The sequence below is a fragment of the Pantherophis guttatus genome, chromosome 3 (genome assembly GCF_059756535.1).
Source record: "Pantherophis guttatus breed Tessera chromosome 3, ASM5975653v1, whole genome shotgun sequence".
Classification (NCBI taxonomy): Eukaryota; Metazoa; Chordata; class Lepidosauria; order Squamata; family Colubridae; genus Pantherophis; species Pantherophis guttatus.
In genome coordinates this window covers 67878641-67898766 of record NC_142065.1, presented here as the reverse complement: position 1 = coordinate 67898766, position 20126 = coordinate 67878641, and the positions used below count along the sequence as shown (strand labels likewise).

General features: G+C 36.2%; 1 protein-coding gene across 7 annotated transcripts in view; it reads right to left on the bottom strand.

The window, feature by feature from the left end:
• The window catches only part of NFIA (nuclear factor I A), a 465394-nt gene that overhangs the window by 167640 nt on the left and 277628 nt on the right, over window positions 1-20126 (bottom strand). The window lies entirely within an intron of this gene.

Sequence of the window (20126 nt, the reverse complement as noted above, 5' to 3'; positions counted from 1 at the left end):
TCTTCCTCCCTCATTGTGTCCAGATTTCAGCAACAAAAACATATGTGACAAGGTTATGCCGGGGGAGTACATATTAGTGATTTAGATCAGTGTGGCCAAAGGAACATTTAGGCAGAAAACGTATTGATCTCAAAAGTCTAATCTTGCATTTTAATGGATATTTCTTATAAAACAGTTTTTACATTTAAGATTTGTGAACATATCATTCTACCTGGTTTTATTTTAGAACTATTTTTTGAAAAACATAGGATAAAGCTATATATTAGGGCAGTGATGGCTAACCTTTTTGCCATTGTGTGCCAAAAGCGGGGGGGGAGGGAGGGCGCAGGGGAGTTGTGTGTGCGTGTGCCCACACCCATAATTCAATGTGCCACACACCCACGCATGTGTGCGTGATCCTCCCCACTCTCCCTCTGCTTTTGCCACATGATGGCACACTGCGCCTAGTAAGCCCATTTTTCACCCTCCCCAGGCTCCAGAGGCTTTCTAGGAGCCTGGTGAGGGCGAAAACGGCCTCCCCCACCGCCTGAGGCCCTCCGAAGTCCGGAAACTGCCCATTTGCCGACTTCTGGTGGGACTGGAAGATCCGTTTTTCGCCCTCCTCAGGCTCCTAGAAAGGCTCTGGAGCCTGGGGAGAGCGGAAAATGGGCCTCCTCAAGCAGGAAACAGCATGTTTCCCTACTTCCAGTGGGCCCAGAAGGCCCGAAAATCAGCTGAGCTCACGTGCCTACCAATATGGCTCTGCGTGCCATGGCACGCATGACATAGGTTCACCATCATGGTATTAGGGTTTATGAATCAGTCCTAACAGCGACTGTGCTGCAGTAACCTATCAAAAAGGGTCAATCATAGTTTCAACAAATAGGGAAATGACAATAGACTGAAGACAGCTCTGCAGAGTAGAGATAATGACCACCACAGAAAGAGCAACCAGTGAATGGATCTGCTCTCTGAATTCCTCTCCGGATCAAGGAGAAGACCAGGATTGCTTACAAGTGCTCCTTACAGAAAATCCCAGAGTTGTAGTGGCAGCCCATTTCCCACTGTTGTTTAGGAAACTATATGATCAAATTCATGAATTCAGCTTGAAGGTGTTTTAACATTAATCACATATACCGAGTTACAAATATTATTAGCGACATATAGCATAGTCATGTTTTACTTACTCTGTCTCATATTTGTTTTTAAGGGATATGAAGCAGTCCTAAGGAGAGGGCCTCAAGGCAGCGTGTGTAGGATTGCAATTTTAATACAAGGACATTAGAATCAAGTGAGCGTGTTATGCTGAAAAGAAAGGCATTTCTATGTAATATCTAATGGTTACCATTTAATGATGGTATGTGCAGTGGCCAAGAAAAGAATGAAAATGAAGACATTCTTTAAACCTCAATAATATTGCCTACATTAATCATTTATACCACATGATTATGGTTCAGCGTTTGTGCAATAACACAAGACAGGGGGCAGGAGTTACTGTGGGTTTCAGGAAACCACATTCTATTTAGGCAAAGCCAACTATTTAAACAAAAAGTTAACTTGCCAAACCAAGATAAATACTTGCCGTTATTACTATGACAATAATGACATGTAAGCCTTTCCTCCAGTATTACATTTTCTCTTATAATTGACATTGTTATAAGTAAATGAATTCATATGTTTACAGTTCAGATTTGGATGGCAGTGATTTAGCAACGATGGTGTCTTTAATTTCTTCTAACTGTACTGCATATATCACTCAATCAGCGCTATTAATACCACGCTTGCCATAATAAATTGGTTAATTGTCTAGTAAAGTTGATGTTGCTGTACAACTTAAAAATACCACACTATAAAACCCAGTTACAACTGAGTATACTCTGGAAAAAAATATGGATTCATTATAGCTAGCTATAGAAACTATACAAAGGGAAAATAAAATAAAAATTATGATGGAAAGTCCATTCATTGTTTTTATTCCTACAAATTGTTGCAAATGCATGGATGAACTTGTGTGAAAATTCTATGCAACGTTAAATACCACATGCTATCTTATCAGAACTGGTGTTATCTGAACTATCTGAGAGTCTGCTTAAGACTTCAGGCTAGTAAGTACACATTCCAAGCTATAAGAAGAAGTAGTTGTCCTTGACACTGACTTGTAATAAAATAATATTATTTTATCTACCATTTACTTGGACAGATGCTAATACATATGCAAAAACATATCACCCCTAACAACTGTACTAGAAACCAGGAACTAATTAGAATAGCTAAATATTGTGCTATCCCTTAAAATGGCAAATGTCCATTACTACAGTATAAATCCAATTCTTCCTACATTGCTTTGCTAGCAAGGTTATTTAGTGGTAGCAGGGGGAACAGTTTAATTTCAGAAGTATTTCAGCACTTTTTCCCCTTAGAAAGCAACCATGTAAATTGCAGATTTTTTTAAAAAAAAATCTCCTTTCCCATCTGTCCTGTCAGCAATGCCCAGATCCTCAGAGCAGAGTCGACTCAATGGCTGAACATATAAGTGCAAGTGGTTCAAAATGCAGACAGAAAAATCAGAAGGCATCAGATTGAGTTGCAAAAGAATTAAAAGCTGACTTGGGAGCAAGTTTTGTAGTATCATCTCCCTCATCAGTTTGAATCCAATGATTATCAACTTGTGAAGGCTTTAAGGCAGGGGTATCCAATCTTGACAACTTTTAAGACTTGTGGACTTCAACTCCCTGAATTCCCCAGCCAACCATGCTGGCTGGAGAATTTTGGGAGCTGATGTCCACAAGTCTTAAAGATGCCAAGATTCACCATCCTTGATCTAAGGTATAATATTTGGGATATGTTGTTGGTATAATATGTCAGTTTGGTTTGCCTGGATTGTTTTATATTTAATTCCTGAGCTGTGCTTCTTTAACCACGGCTTGGTATGATCTGCTTGTCTGTACAACACTTTATGACTTGGCAGCCCAGTGGTGGGGGGAAAGGGAACTGCTTGCACAAGTCAAGTTGCGCTTGCGTGCATATGCACCAGCCAGGTGCTTGCACAGCCCATTTCCAAACAGGCCACAGGCCGGTAGTGGGTCACAACCCAGAGGTTGAGGACCTCTGCACTACAATATCTACTATGTATCAGTATCTTGTACCTAATGTCTGTCTTTGTGTTGGTGTTAGTTGGCTTGAATATGGTGAAGAAAGGAATGGGCAAGTACACTGTTAATGTGAAATGCAAAACTTTCCCATTTTTTCTGGCTCTGTAACTGCGGAAGAAAGATATATAATAAGCAGATGGAAAGAAACCAAGTGAAACAGAACCTGGATGCTGAATAAAAGCATGTCTGAATAGCTAGGCCTCTTTTCTACTAACATTTCATAGGATGCATCTATATTAAGGAACAAGAATGCCATGAACTTCAGCTGTGGAAATGAAAAATTGGACAAATTGGGGTTTTGATTTTTCCTAGAACAAGTTGTAGATTTGTCTCTTGTGGCATCAGCTGTGGGCTTTATTTGGAGGAAAACACATGAGGCAACAGCTGATGCTGAGAAGATGGCTGAGAAGTGTCAATGAGGACTGTAATATATTTTGTCCATTTATGCTTGCAGAAATAAAACCAGCATCTTGAAATGAAGAAAGTATATTTGATTGTTCAACTGAAGCAGGATGTTTCTAAACAGGATGAAACAGCCAATCCTTCTGGAGCAAATCAAATTTGAAAAATAATCAGGAATACCAGGAAGTTCACTGAAGTTTTCCAGGAGGATTCAATGTTCTTATTGCATGCCTGCTTCTATTTTACATCTATTTACATTCCATTTTCTTATTGGTATACTTTTATTTTGCATCTCTGATTAAAGCAGCACTAAGGATAAAATGAATCATGAAAAATAACTTACGTTGTACAAATTGCAGAAAGTAACAGAACTCTAGTAATATCAGTGCAATGTTTCGCACTGCAAGCTACTTTAGCGGAATCACCTGAAATGACACACATGTAGAGTTAATCACTTTCTCTTCTTAGAGGAAGGGTAGAGAAACCTTCCCTGACATGGTACACATCCAGTGAATTCTAAAACATACTCTTTAGCAAACCTGAGGAATTGGAAAAGTTACCTTAATGTGATGATTCATCTGCCTTCCTTAAAATTCAACAATGGAAAATCTAATCATAGTTTTACTAACAGCATATATGGATTCATACATATTAATTCCAAATTTCTGCTTAACAAGCCTCATGATTATCTTGTTGTTTAGATATAAAGAACTCACAATGGTTAGTATATGAGTTTAACTACCATGTGAAATTGTCTTTTACATACTATCTCATACTTTTATGTAAAGTTTGCTGAAAGGTATAATTCTTCCTGGTCCTTTTTAAACCTAATAATATTCTGAAAAAATATAATCTAAAAGACACATAGATTTACATTAGGGTACACTCTGATCACATTGAATAATAACACAATCTATTACAAATCAGTGCAGATTTCTTCCCTAATGATTTTAGTACCTTATTGAAAGACATCCAGATGGTAAACCAATCTGTGTTTAGAAATCCAATAAGAATTTGAGAACATGGACTAGACATAAACTAGACTTAGAATATCAATTAATACTATGAAAAACAAATCCTGAAATGAGTAAATTCAGTATATCTTTAATTTGTTGTAGTCCTCACTAGTCATTTCAAATACAAAACAAAGACAGTTAATATGAGGGATTTTCATGTAGTAAAAAATAGTTAATTCACTTCTAAAAAGGGTATGCAAATAGATCTTAAATACCTAATTCAATACTAAAGTTAACAATGGCTGCAGCTTGTGTTTACAATCGTAACATCGCTGGTTGGGGAAACGACCAGGGCTGAAGAATGTTTTCCTCAAGAACAGAAACACTCCCTTATTTAGAGTTCTGATTGTGTTTAAAAGGATATTCAGCTAAAATACTTTGCTGGCATTAAAGCAGAAGAAATGAAAATTGGTAGCATCTTGCATCATTATACCTTTAACTTTTTCATGAAGGCCCACAGTGGTGATTTCTAAAATTATCTTTAACCAGACACTGCTTTGAAACCATTCAAACGTTCTTTAATACCGTGTATTAAATCTTCCTATGAATGGGACCCACCAAGAAACCGTAGGAAAACTGTTCACCTTTTATGTTCTTCCTGCTTCTGGAATATGTTCCATTTTGGTTGCAAAAATAATTTTATTTAATAGTGTTTAGTATTTAACTAGTCAGATGTTGGTATTTTAAGTGAAGAAAATGTGTGGTGTAGTAATAACTATAATTTGAATAAGGTAGTTACCCATTTGTCCATTTTCCCTTCATACAAATTTCATTTCACATTCAGATTACAGATAATGTATATATAATACTAAATATCATGCACCTAAATCTAAAGGATGTTCCCTTTTTCTTCCTTGTCCATACTATCATGAGGAATAAGCTAGATTTCTATTTTGTTAATTCTAGGCTTATAATTAGATATAAAGCAGGAGTGTTGCACTTGGCAATTCCATTTAGTAATAGATTAGTGTTTACTTAAACTAGCTGTATCTAGTTCATGAAAACTTTCATGTAAGTGAAAATGAAATGGTAAGAGTAGGAATGGAGGACACCACAAAGCAAATTTTGCTTAGCCTGCCAGCTCCCTATGCATATAAGGGTAAATAATGGATTACTCTGCATTTAAAATCTATTGCCATTTTCTAGTTGGTTCATTTTAGCAAAGATGAACATTTCCTAGCCTTGTTTATGATCCTGAAAACATTAAGGGCTACTAAAAAAAGGGAGTCCTCTGCCTCAGGTAGCAGATTGTTAGTGACATAGCAGGGCAATAAATTATTGGTTCTTTAATTGATTATTGTACATTTCTTTATTTTGCCTTGGGTCCAAATAACGTGGGTACTTTGAATCAAGAAGGTATCATTTGCTGTTCTGCCTCAGGCAGCAAACTGTTCTTCAAAAAAGAAAAATTAAACGGGACTGTAGAAAAATTCTGCAGAGTTTATGTTTACTTTAAGTGAATCGATAATTAAGAACATGCTTTGGGCTGAACTTATTTATTGGAATAGAAAAGCAGTTTGCAACTAGACTCTAAGTCTTTCCCTATTTCCCTGCTCCAAATTCTGAATTTAGATTCTTATTGTTATTTAAATTATTATAGCTGCCCTTTCAAAAAAAATAAAATAAAATAAAATAAATTATGGGCAGTTCATAATATCAGAATACACAATTAACAAAACAAAATAAAAATGTATATTTTTAACAAATAAGTCTCGAATCATCTGTAAAATGGAAATTCAGACGATGACCAAATTTAGGGATGACCAAAGTATATACATATTCATATACCTATACAACAGGGGAAAGGGGAACCAGGTCCAAATTACATTTTCTCCAGTTTAAAAGCTTTCCACTACATAAAAGTATAGCTTAAGTAATCAACTGCTTGTGCTTTGTGTTCAGATGAATTGTCTCTATTATCCTAAGAGAAGCTTCTGTTTATCTGTTCAGTTTCAGGGTTTTTTTTTTTAATGACCTGCTAAAGCTTCCTGCTCTGGTGTTCCAAGTCCAAGGGAAATCCCTGTGGCACTCAGCCACTGTCTCTCTGGCTTGAGAACATAAGGAATCAAGGCCAGGAGGAAAAGCCCTGTGCCTTGGCATCTCTGGACTCATAGACTCACAGTCCCTTGAGGCTACCGGCAGGCACAGAAGATGAGGTCAGCCTCTCTCTCTCTCTCTGTCTCTTCTCCTCCCTCCCTCCCTCTCCGATAGAATAGAAAGTGCATATTGAATCTTCCAGCGTAGCAAGTGTAAAACATTTAGAATTCTTTTCCTTTTTACAAACTAAGAGAAAGCAAATAAACGATGCATGCAAGCACATACATACACTATAAACACTGTACGATGCTGTGAGAATTAATAATTGGTGAGGTCTATAACATTTTAATCTGGTAATATAGAAATTTATCATGGCAACCCCCTCCTCCCCCCCCTACCATGAATATATATAAATAGATATAGAACGCAATTCAGCATTCTGAAACTGGCTGCCCTAGCCAGCCAGCCAGCCAAATACAGTATCAGGCATAAGATACAATGGGATATAAGGATTTGGGTAGATTAGGAATAAAAGTAGTTAAAGTTATGAAATGCTTATATGTTCTACTAAATGCAATCTCCACAAGCAGTTTCAGGCACACTAGTGCCAAACACAGTTAATAGCCGGGAAGGTAAACTTGGCATGCATCAACGAGATAACACCTTTGCGCATAAATAATCTTAAAATTATTTTATTTAGCATAAAACGGCTGGGCATCACGGAAGCTGGATTTCAACACATTCTGATCAGAAAAGATGTCTTATTGTATACTGCTTGCTTTTAATATAAAAGGGACAACTACAATTTCCAAGTCCAGAAAAAACACCATCAAATGTTATGCCTAACTGTAACGAAGTAGATTTCTTCCTGTCAGCAACCAAACACATTTTTATCACTTTTTCTCTTCCAACCTTGCACAAATAGAGAGCACGCTATATAGCAAGGTGGTGCAAATCACAATGTACCTGAACACCAACCGTAACAAATTTTTAAAACATACATCGTAATCCTTGGTCAAACAAGGCCCATAGTTTTAAATTATGTATTTGCTTTGCTTTCAGCACATAATTTGAATTTTTGAACGAAATATTCCTGGAAGCATTTTGTGATTACAAGTGACTCACTAGTGGGATTTACAGATAACAGATGAACAATTCCTTAACATCTGTTCTTCGTAACACTTTGCCAATTGTCTTGGAAGAGTCACAGATGTACAAAGGACAAAAGGGCAAAATAAGTCATTACACGAACAGATAGAAGCTGCCGCTGAGTGTGAACACTTCCCAAACCAAACCACATCACTGTTTGTACAGTACAGACTAACAGTTCATATAAGGTCAAATTTTATTCTCCTCCTGTGGCCTTGAATTGTTAACCCTAATAACTTTTAACCAATATTTAACCAAAGACAGGCAGCCAGAAACCCACTAGTATCTGAAAATATGAAGGTGCATCTCTTTTTGTGGCTTCAATGAAACTGTATGAGGGTGTCAAGGACTGACCTCTTCCCTAACTGTACAATCAGAATTAAGTAGAAGGATGAATTTACTGCAAAAATAACAAGATTCTTGAATACTGTACAACTGCTTGACATGGGAGGAAAACAGTATTTAAAAAGTCCCCTTGCACTGTGAAAAAAAAGTTTAGTCACAGGCTCTAGTCATCTTCATATGTGTGAGGTGTACTTTATCTCTATTTCATTCACTTACCCCCAAAGCTCCCTTTTCTTCCTTGCTTCAATGGTACTGCAGACTACATCAAATAAGGGATTAGACACAGATATCCCGGCACTCTGTTTTCGGTCGATGGGAAAACCATATAGTGAAATGGTGAATGAAAAGTACATTCTCATTTCTACTCTCTGCTATTTTTGCATCAGGGTTATAAATTATATTAGCAAATTTTTTAAAAACCTGATAAGAAAGCCAAGTTCTATTGATGAACTGATTATGCGCTCCTAATAAGTTGGTATTAAGTCTTAGCAACCACCTAGAGTTTCTCCAGAAGGATCTGGATTACCCTAGTCCTTCAGATACTATTGCCAAAAAGGTACACAGAAATATATATATATAGTCATCAGAATTAGCTATACTTGAAAGAGACCCTCATTAATACATATAGAACAATTAGGGCGGAACTGCACTACATACATATAGTGAGCATTATATACATACTGTCAACTCTAAGAAAGGTAGAGGTACGTCTTCACTTTTTTTTTTGCATTTAAGAGAAAGTGGCAGTGAAAAGCAAGATGAAAAACAGGAGATTGATCAAGCTGTAATAAAAAACAAGAACAGGCATGCATGGTCCTCTATTCAATAAACAGAAATAGGAGGCATCATCATGATAAAGAAATTAAAAGAGGATTAATGGTTAGAATGCATATTTTTCTATATGAATGTTCATCTAACTTTGGACTATCAGATTTGGACTGCAAAAATCCAGATAACCATTAGATGGTACCAAGGGGATAGAAAAATTCCTAATTTTCAGACATTACATGTGGACAGCAATGGTATGTTATGTCCATGTAGTTTCCCTGTGCACTTAAGAATCCTGATTTTTTTGTAATGGGCAGATTCTATAGAATCTCATTATATGCATATGGATCATGATTCGAATAAGGCTACCATGAGCTATATAATAAGGCTATGATGTGGTATTTTCTCCCCTCTTGCCTCCGTTCCATCTATTTGTTCTCATTATATGCAGCAAGTTCTCTGTTCTTTTCATCCTTTCATTATCTTTCAGTATCACCTACCTTGTTGACTAAAGTCTTGGGGATAAACTTTCCTATTTCAAATAAAATTATTTGAAGAAGAAAAAAACCTTTATCTTCCTTCATAGGATATACAGTATATGCCATCTCCTCAGGAAGTGAATTTTCATCCTCTTTACAAGTTCAAGAGAAAAATGCACATATAAGAATATATGAAGATACTTTGTAGCCATTATGTTTAAAGACACAACAAGTTTTGCAGAGAGTCCTACTACCTATTTTGAGACATATGGCGTATTTTATTTATTGGATTTATGCCCTGCTATGTTCAATGGACTCTTGGGAGGCTATACAGTATATTTTTAAATTATTTATTTGATTTCTATAGCCACCCATATCAATAAGTGACACTTTTTACTGTAGTCATCCTTTTTTCCCTCCCTTTTCAACTCTATGGATCTTGCAATGGAATACCAAGTTATAGACTCCAAACACAGTGTATGTAAATTTATCATATTTATTATATTGAGCTTGCCATATAATTTATTCATCAGGTACCCAGGAAGCAGCTAAAATAATTCTTTGCATTGAACTTGTCACATATTATGAAAGATATGCACACAAAATAAAATGTGTTTAGCAAAATACAGAGTATGAGTTCCTAGACTAAGATTTTAGAATTATCCATTCAGCTTGCATTCTGAATTTTATATATGACTTGCTTTATTTCTCTAACCTTCTTGCTGGGGAGATTTTAACTTTCATAATATCTTTCAGAGTGAGGAAATTGCCCTGTAAAGACGAGAAACAGTGTTGGACTTAGTTTTGCCTACATCTTACAACTGAAACAATTGTAACTTAAAGTTTCCTAGAGGAATATTTCATTTTTTCTTCTCCAGAGTGAGTGAACATAGCCTATTTCAATTATATTTCATGTTAGAACTATTTTACAAAGGTGAGGTTTTTAAATTTAAAAACATCGATTTTATAATACTCCTATTATGAACCAAGCATTTAACTAAGGTATAAAGCAGAGGTAAGTACAGCAGAAGCCTACTAGCAGTAGTCTAGAGGAATTGAGCACATAAAAATGGAGCCACTTTATTACAGCAGCATCCCAGGAAGAAAACATTAATACTACAGCACAGCAAATTTTGGGGAAAAAAATAGGTTACTGAATTCCAAAAAAGATAAAATGGAAAATTATGTGCAGAAATTAATACTTTCAACTAAATCAAATCATCAAGCCATACATAAATTAGGCATATATGCATTGAGAAGAAGACATATTACAGATAATCCTTGGTTTACAACCATTTGTTTAGTGATCGTTCAAAGTTACAACAGAACTGAAAAGAGTGACACGACTGTTTTTCACACGTAAGACCACTGCAGCATCCTCATAGTCACATGATCAAAATTCAGACAGTTGACAACTGGCTCCTATTTATGATGGTTGTACTTAGTATCCCAAGGTCATGTGACCATTTTTTGTGATCTCCTGACAAACATAGTCAATGGCGAAGCCAAATTCACTTAACAACCATATTACTAATTTAACAACAGTAGTAATTCACTTAACAACTTTGGCAAGAAATGTTGTAAAAAGAGTAAAACTCACTTAACAACTGTATCACTTGGCAACAAAAAAATCTGGGCTTAGTTGTGGTCGTATGTTGAGGACTTTCTGTACTACAATATATAGAGATTAAAACCCATTGAGTTCTGGTTAATGCAAATGGAATGATGCTCTTTTAGATGTATTAGAGAATGTTCAATATGAAGAAACAGTTTTCTTCAAATGGAAAGATGTTTGTATGCCCATTACAGTCTGTATTGACTCCTGGTGATTCCCTCAACAAGTCCTTGCAATTTTCCTATATAGATTTTTTGAAAGCGGTTTACCACCACCTGTTTCCAAGATCACCCAGCTGGTTTTGTGCCTAATACAGGACTAGAACTCATGATCTCCCAGTTTCTACTACTACACTTAACCACTACACTTACTGGATTTTCAAATAGAAAGATACTGAAAGGAAAATATACTCCAAAAAATGTTACAATATGCTGCTTTCATTCTACGAGCACTCATTGTGACCTTTGCTTTTTTATTTCTTACTTTATTTTATAGAATAATTAGGAAAAGAGAATAACAGAAGAAAAAAATTATGTATATATGTCAATGCAAGCAGTCCCACATAATTTTAATGGGGGGGGAAGAATCAATACTCTCAAGCTCCAATCATCATTTTAAATTAACAGAAACTTTTATTTACATCTGAAAGGGACCAAATTCATAGACCAAATTTTTCAAAAAGGAAACATTTGAAATTTACAAGTAGTTCTTTATTCCCTGAAATGTGTAGAGCCTGAATTTCTACCATGCCACACAGCACAAGCCTCTTTTGAAACTGAGGGAACTTTTAAAAACCGCTTGCAATGTGTACGTTGATCTATTTTTCAGAAGGGAAAAGAGAATAAAAATTCTGGTGGCCAGGCTAAAAACACTTAAGGATGCTTGAAGTAGCTATTTGGATTCCAGCCACCAATTGCAGTGGATCTGAATCAACAATAAGAAACCTCATAGAACTATTTTGCCACCTCAGCATCAATATATGCATAGAAAAAAGCCACAGAGGATGGAAAACAATCTCAAATGCAATCAAATGCACTGGGTCTTTAGTTGTGTATGTGTGCATTTGCCTAGAAATATCAAATTGGAGTAGAAAATGTGGGCCTGCATTAAGAACAGCACATTTATTTCTTACATTCTCACTTTGTTATTAATAGATGTACTACAAATAAGTTAGCTCTGGAATGGACATCATTGGTTATCTGTGACAAGGTTTTTAATACTGCAGGACAAATCAATACCAATGCAAATTAAGCAATGTTGTGTCAGGCTTGATTTCTCATGGAAGTCAATGAGGCAACCTCCATTTCTGACAACCAAAGTTTGGCTCTGCAATATAATGACCAAAAAGGTGCTGGAATTATCACTGGTTTTAATAGAATAATTTTACAGTAATCCGACTGCATGATCCCAAAATTTGTGTCGTAAGAATTCAACTAATAAATAGATTTCATATTAAGCAAATCACATTAATCTCTTTGTAATGTTCTGTGAACATTTTTCCAGTTTGTGTAAAAGGAGACGTTTCTCCCTCTGTTTTTATTGTTGTTGTTGTTGTTGAAGTCATCCATAATTCTTATTTAACACCTCAAACTATACGTTTGTATCAAAGTTAATGGGAATATAACCATTGATTTCAGTGGAGCCAGAATTCCTGCCATAGAAACTCAATGGAGCCCTCTAAAAGCACAGGTTAAGAGAAGGTTATTCTGTATTGGATTATGTATATAAATCTTTTATTCCACTTTAGTATGTGTACAAGCTGATGCTCCGTTTTCTTATTAACTCTGATCTAATATTATAATATCAACACAGCTATATCTACACTGAAAACAGGTATTTTTATTTTGGTTTTGCTTCTGATTGAACTCTTTAGCCTAATTCAGAATATTATTTACACTCTCACACGCTCATGCATATTCAACACGTGTTTTTATTGGTACAATCGTACAGCAAGAAATTGTTTATTCTGTGGCCGTATGAGTTACTGCTGTCACTCCTACTGAAGACAGAAGCTTTTTCTGTAGTACCTATCTATGTATACCTGTGCAAAGATAGGGAGGTCAAACAGCTTCTATAGTAGCGTGGCATCAGGAAGGGGATCTGGCCAGTAAACTCTCAGCTCCATCCAGTTGGTCTGACTTTACCCCAAATTAAGGGATTACGGGGTCATAAAAAAAGGACTTTTATAGTAGCTACAAGGATAGAGTACATGTCTTTAAAAATAAAATGTCAGAAGATTGTTAACCCGCATGAATAATTAAAAGCCCTTTCCTGATCCTGGTGTCGGAATAATTTAGTTTTCAAAAGGACTAACAGGATGCCCAAGATAAATGGAAAAGGAAAATATGTAGAGGGTATGAGTCAGTTTCAGAAGCCAATGTTTTTACCACAAAGACCTCAGTAGCTGCTAACCCTTGTCAAAGGTCATAAAGCATTAGTCATCAAGGTTTTGATAATTGTCTTTTACCACCTAATTTTCTACAGAACAAAATATCATAGATACAGGGTGCTTCTTTCTTGCATTTACTATAAAGTGGTTCTCATCCAAAATTGGATTTAAAAAAAAAATTGGCTGTGAAAGCTTGTGTCCTAATCCATCAGACACTCGATTTCTTTTTACAATTTGTTGTGTATGGATCTCATCATAATCATTGAATAAACCCATATGTAACTTCACTGTAGATTTTATGTCTGGACAAATCTAGAAAATATGTGGCTTAACATATTGGAATGGAACATCAGTTCTGAAAACTGAAGCTTCAGTTGACGATAAGGATACAACAACTTCCCAGGGCAGCCTTCCTTGTTTTGCTTAATCCAAAATTAGGCTGCTGTTTGCAAAGGCTATTTCAATTTAACCATGAAATTGTACCATTAATATTAGGGGAAGCTGGTTTTGATTATTGTAGCTGGGATATTTACTGTGGAAATACTGACTTGGACAGCAAATTTATATTTATTTTGTCGTTCTGTTTGAATGGTTGTGGATTACTGGCAAAAGCAATTAACAGCATGGAGGCTAGAAAAGCAATCCCTGCAGCTCTGTATCTGAGAATGGTTCACTCTAAGAGATTCAGTTCAACTGGTTTGAAAGTGAACAGATTCTAAGAAGAAATTAAAAGCCTGTTTGCCTCTCCTAATCAAAAACTCAAATACAGATAAACTTTCTCCCCAGTTTTCCGGCTCCCCCCAACATCAAGGCCAACAGAAGCCCGACAAATGGCTTTGAGACAGAATGCCCGGTAAAAAAAAATGTTGCTATAGCATCTATAATTACACTTTTTCAATGATGCTGCCTGGGCAGACACATGTCCATAGAGGACAAATGGGATTGGCAGGGAAGAGACTTTTTTGCTGCACAATGGGTTAAGATCCATTTGTGTAGCTGGCAGAATTGATGTGATTATTTAAAAAAAAAAAAAAGAAATCAGGGTGGCATATGCTGTTGACATATGGCTATACACTGCCATCTGGGTTCAGAAGGAGATTTGGGTTCCCAAGCTGTTGCTGAGCAAAGCCAAGAACATTGCTAGGTGCTAGGTCAGACTGGTTTGGGAAGGTTCTGCCAAAAAAAGAAAAGAAAAAAAGAACCACATCTGGTTGCATTGTTTAGTTCATAATAACAGGCTGCTTGCTTGCCCTGTACGGTGAAGGTATGTGCAAGAAAAAATGATTAGAACCACCAATAATCTTCATTTCAGTATTATTATGTACGTTGAATATGTAAGTGTATAGACACCGTTTCTATACATTTCACAAAAATAGAATATCTACAGCAAGTGCGGGGGGGGGAGGAAGGATTTATGTGTAAGCATTAGCCTTTTACTTATTAGCAAGCAGCTATAAGTAAAAAAAAACAAGACTAAGGCAATCTGCATTGAAGAATTTGTAATATGTATTTCTCCTATTAATTAAAGGATGGAAATATAAGAAGATAGTTTGATCTTCCCAACGTTTTTCAAAATTACACACTGAAAACAAACTGAACGCATTTCAGAATGTAACAGTGTTATTGCTACTGTTAAAAGCTGCAAAAAAGAAAGAAAGAAAATGGAAGCAAACTGTCGGGTACTTGAGTAATATTCATAATAAAATATCAACAAAATCAGTTACAAATTTGATATTAAAATTCCCAGTTACTAATTTTAATTTTAAACAGAACCTTTATTTTTAAGAAAACAAGGAACAACTAATTATGATCTGGCAGTTTAGAATATTTATTTCTGATTGCTTCATCTTTAATTGTTTTCAAATTTATCTGGTAATGCCGTGAATACACAGTGTAGCCAGGTATATGGTGAAAACCAAACTGATTTCTTTAAATTTTGAAACCAAAAAAGGTACTAAGAAAGTGTTCTTTCTCTATTACTCAGTCTGTTTATTAACCACTGATAATTTTCACATAATGGTGGATTTGTAAAACCTAACTTTACAAGTATCAGTAGAGCAAGTTTAAGCAAGTATTTTTATTAACTTCAGTAGAGTTTGGAATAATTACTCAGTTTCATTAATTCTCCTCATTTTAAATTTTCTGCAAAGACAAATTTCAAGTAAAGCATCTCCACTTCTGTTTTAATGGATCTGATCAAGAGAAAATAGAATTAAGGCATTTAGATACCCTACCCTCATGTGGGCAGATTTAATATGCCCTGAATTCAAATGCCAATTTTTTGGTCAGCTTTTAAAATGTTAGTTGATTAATTACACTATTGTACTCCTAATAAAAATGTTTTTAAACATATTTTGTTACAATAACTACCAAAATAGGAAACTCTAAGACCAATTTTGTAATTAACAGATTATATATCATCTTCTATACTATCTAGTTTGACTTTTTATCTTGCTCTGAATTACTTAAAAAGTAAAAAAGTTTTTGCAATTTCCTTGTATTGGACATGTAAAATAAATGGATTTAAATAATGTATTTTGTTTCAAGTTAAATTTTGGAAAGTCATAGAACAAATTTGAGTTTAGCATCAGTTATTCATACTTGAGAAGCCACTGCTACAAGCTAAGAAATAAAAATGTTACAGTTTTACCCTCAATAATTGCAAATCTATTAAATTGGGTTGATAGCAATACATATTTGGTGCTCATACTCCCTATATAAATTTCTACTTACGCATGCATCTATAAAAATCTGAGAATATATCTCCATTACATATTCAATTAAATGAGATAGTGATCACTATTGCCATAGCAACTAAATAATAAATATGCTTTTCAATCACATTGATGCAAGAATCAAAAATGATAAATACATATTTATTCCATTAAGATAACACAATATGAAACAGAACTATTTTCTCATACAAATAAACATTTCACAATCATTTTCTATGAAAAATACTTGTCACAAACAAGTAAAATGGACATTATTATGAATCTACAAATATTTTTTGTTACGTATTTTAATATAGCACCCCATAGAAAATAAAAATGTAGCAATTATATCAGAATTACTGTGGCTCCTCTCACAGTGAATATATATTCACATAACCAAAATCTCATATCAAAAGCTCTGTTTTTATATTTTAGATCATGATCACAGATTAAGGGTCAAGACATATTTTGGGTAAAGGTATTTGAATAGAACTTTTGGATACACTCTGGAAAACAGCACTTGACTTCTGTTTAACATTAATTTGTATAGCCCTTCCCATGTTGTTTATAACACAACAAGACACTGAACTATAACACAGGAGAAATTAAAACCTTGTGGACTTAAATATCTCCTTACTTATTACACAGTGAATGTCTTATTCATATTAACCCAAAAATAGGCTTAAAAAGATCAGAATAGCTGATATTTTATGAAAACATTCATCTGAGAGTAGGCGATTTAAAGAAATAAAAGAATCCCCTCAAAATCTATTATTATTCCCCAGGAGTCTCTAACAAATACAATCAAAGACCATAAGTATCACTTACTAAAACACAGACAAATAATCTCTTTCCTAAGATATCCGCATAGCTTCTCATGCACGTCTGCCTACCTTCTTATCACCTCCTTTCCTTTTCTTCTTTTTCTCCCCCCATTCCTTTCTCCTCCCTCCTACAGCTATTACTTAACCTTCAGGTACTCATTTAAACAACCCACCAACCAGCAATAATGATCACATATAGTTACTAGATTGCTAAGTAATCACCTTGCCTGCTGCGTTAATGTCAGTTGTCTTTTGCTTATGTACATGACATTGCTTTATCCTTCCCGTATGTTAAGTGTGAATTACTGTTTGTTTGGTATCAGCTATTCTTAACTGCACCTGGGCTCATTTTCAATCCTTAAAATAAAACAAAAATTACCAAGGCTGGTACATACGTGAATGCACACACACCAAAGGATAATAAAGATCTACTCTTATCGTTCTATCACAACTGTGAGACTTATAGGGTAATGATACTGATGGATAATCAAGTCCTCCCCTAACAGCCGGTACTATATATACAGTCTTATATTTTTACAGGTTTCCTTAATCTCAATCAGTTGACTCTTTAGTAAGTAAGAGTTACCAACCAGTATTCCTAAACAACTCAGTAGGGTTTATGAATACATAAATCTGAACACCCCCTTCTTACCCAGTGGTGAAATCCAAATTTTTTTAACTGCCGGTTCTGTGGGTGTGGCTTGGTGGGCGTGGCTTGATGGCCTCATGTCACCTTTACATGTGACATGAGGCTCAACCATCGATAGCTGAACAGGCTGGTTCACATCTTGCAATTAAGCCAGGATAGAGAAACCAGGATTGCTGAAAATCTGGCCATTTTCAAGGTATTGAATCCATGAATGCAGTGTCCACACCAGTGGTGAAATCCAAATTTTTTTACTACCAGTTCTGTGGGTGTGGCTTGGTGGGCATGGTTTGGCTTGGTGGGTGTGGCAGGGTAAGGATACTGCAAAATCTCCATTCCCACCCCACTCTGGGTATTTGCTGGTTCTCCGAACTACTCAAAATTTTTGCTACCAGTTCTCCAAACTACTCAAAATTTCTGCTACCAGTTGTCCAGAACCTGTCAGAACCTGCTGGATTTCACCCCTGCCCTTACCTCACTCTGGGTTCAAAAGAGGTCTTGGAACTTCCTTCTTTTGCCAAGGCCCTGGGTCAAAATGATGGCGGGTCCTGCAACTTTGTTTGCCTCTGAAAGGTTGCTTTTCTTATGGCATTTGAGTGTGGCTTTTTGGTATTTTTTTGTTTGTTTTTATTCTTGTAAACCAGCCAGTAATCCATAAAGTCTACAAACTCTAATAATAAAAGTTAAGAAGCAAAGTGAAAAAATGGGAGTAAAATTAAATATAAAAAACACCAAACTAATGGTAACAGATAGAACAAACCAGCCTTAGAATTGGCAATGAAGATATCAAAGGAATGGAGTGCTTGTGCCTTTTATGATCAACCCTCAACACTAAAGGAAAACGCAGTCAAGAAATATTCTGCAGACTAGACCTTGGTAGAACAGTCATGAAGGCCTTCCAAAAGACATTCAAACTGTTGTGATGTGGCTGTAGCTAAAAGATCAGAACTGTAGAAGCTATGATATTCTCTATGACATTCCATGGAAACGAAAGTTGGAATTTAAGAATAGGAAGAGTACTGATGCTTTTAAATTTTGGCATTGGAGAAGGCTCCTGAGAATATCGCAGACAGCCAAGAAAACAAACCAATAGAGTATCCCCCACACACACAAAAAAATCAACCCATAGTTTTCACTCAAAGCACAACTGACCAGGCTAAAATTATTCTACTTTTCTTTTCATGGTGTATTCACTTGGTGATAAATCTTCATGGTGGTAGCTACCTACCTGTACCGCTCCTGTCAAGAGCAGTACAGAAACTTGTCTTAGAAACCTGACTTAGGATCCTTCAAATATTCTGAAGAAAACCAACAGTGGAAGAGTGGCATATTTCTATCGCATAGGAATCCAAAAATATCTGATTTACTACTGTGAGATATAAACTGCTGGACTATTATGGGTAGATCACATGATCTAGCAGGGCAGTTCTTCTGGTCTTATTATTATTAACAACCATGCAATCTATAAACTCAGAACAATGCAACAACAAAGTATAGCAATGTGATTTCTGCCATACATATATAACCTTAAAAAAAGGATAACAGATATTGAAATACAATGTATTATTAACATGTAGAGGCAATTTCTTTCCCTTTGTCTATTGGAAGTTGTTATTTCAGCGTTATCAATTACTGGGAGGATACAACTCAGAAAAATAAAATATTTTCAAGCCTAAATCTGGATAACATTTTTTTGGAATTCAAACATTTTCAACCCTAATCTCTAGATCACTAATGTTAAACTAGCATGAGAACAGAGAAGGAAAACAGATAGAAAAGCAACTTTAACTTCTGTGGACAACTGCCATCTAAACTGAGACATTAAAAAAAATCACTTCATAAAGCTTTTACTCCTCACAAATGCTCCAAATGAGACCCTCCAAATATTTGTAACTATCAGATGGACTATAATGAATCTTTCAAATATGCCCTGTACCTCTAGCTATCTGATAAACTATAATAAATCAAACACTGTGCCACTTTGCAGTTATATGCAAAAGTATCATCTTTAAAGTATGGTATAGGACAGTGATGGTAAACTTTTTTGCCGTCACATGCCAAAAGCGGGGGGAGTGTGGGGGGTATCACGTGCATGCATGCCCACACCCATAATGCAATGGCACCCTACCCATCCCGCCCCACGCATGTGCATGCGACCCCCTCTGCACTGCCCTGCCCACTGCACATGCGACTGCGCACCCGCGCACAACCACCCACATCCTACCAAGCCGCCCTGAAACCTCTGGAGCCAGAAACAGCCTGTTTCTGGCTTCCGGTAGGCCTGTTTTTCGCTCTCCCCAGGCTCCGGAGTCTTTCCAGGAGCCTGGGGAGAGTGAAAAACAGGCCTCTCCTGGCCCTCCGGAGGCTGGAAATAAGCCATTTCCGGGCTTCTGGGAGGCCTGTTTTTCACTCTCCCAGAGCCTTTGCACAAGGCCTGTACTTACCTGGCATCCAAAATCGGCCGCGTGGAGACTCCTGGGAGGGGAGGCGTGGGCGAGGCCAGCCGAAAATCAGGTGGCCGGCGCACGCGCATGCGCAGTGAAGGTGACCTAGGCAATGGCTCATGTGCCTGCAGAGATGACTCTGTGTGCCACCTGTGACACATGTGCCA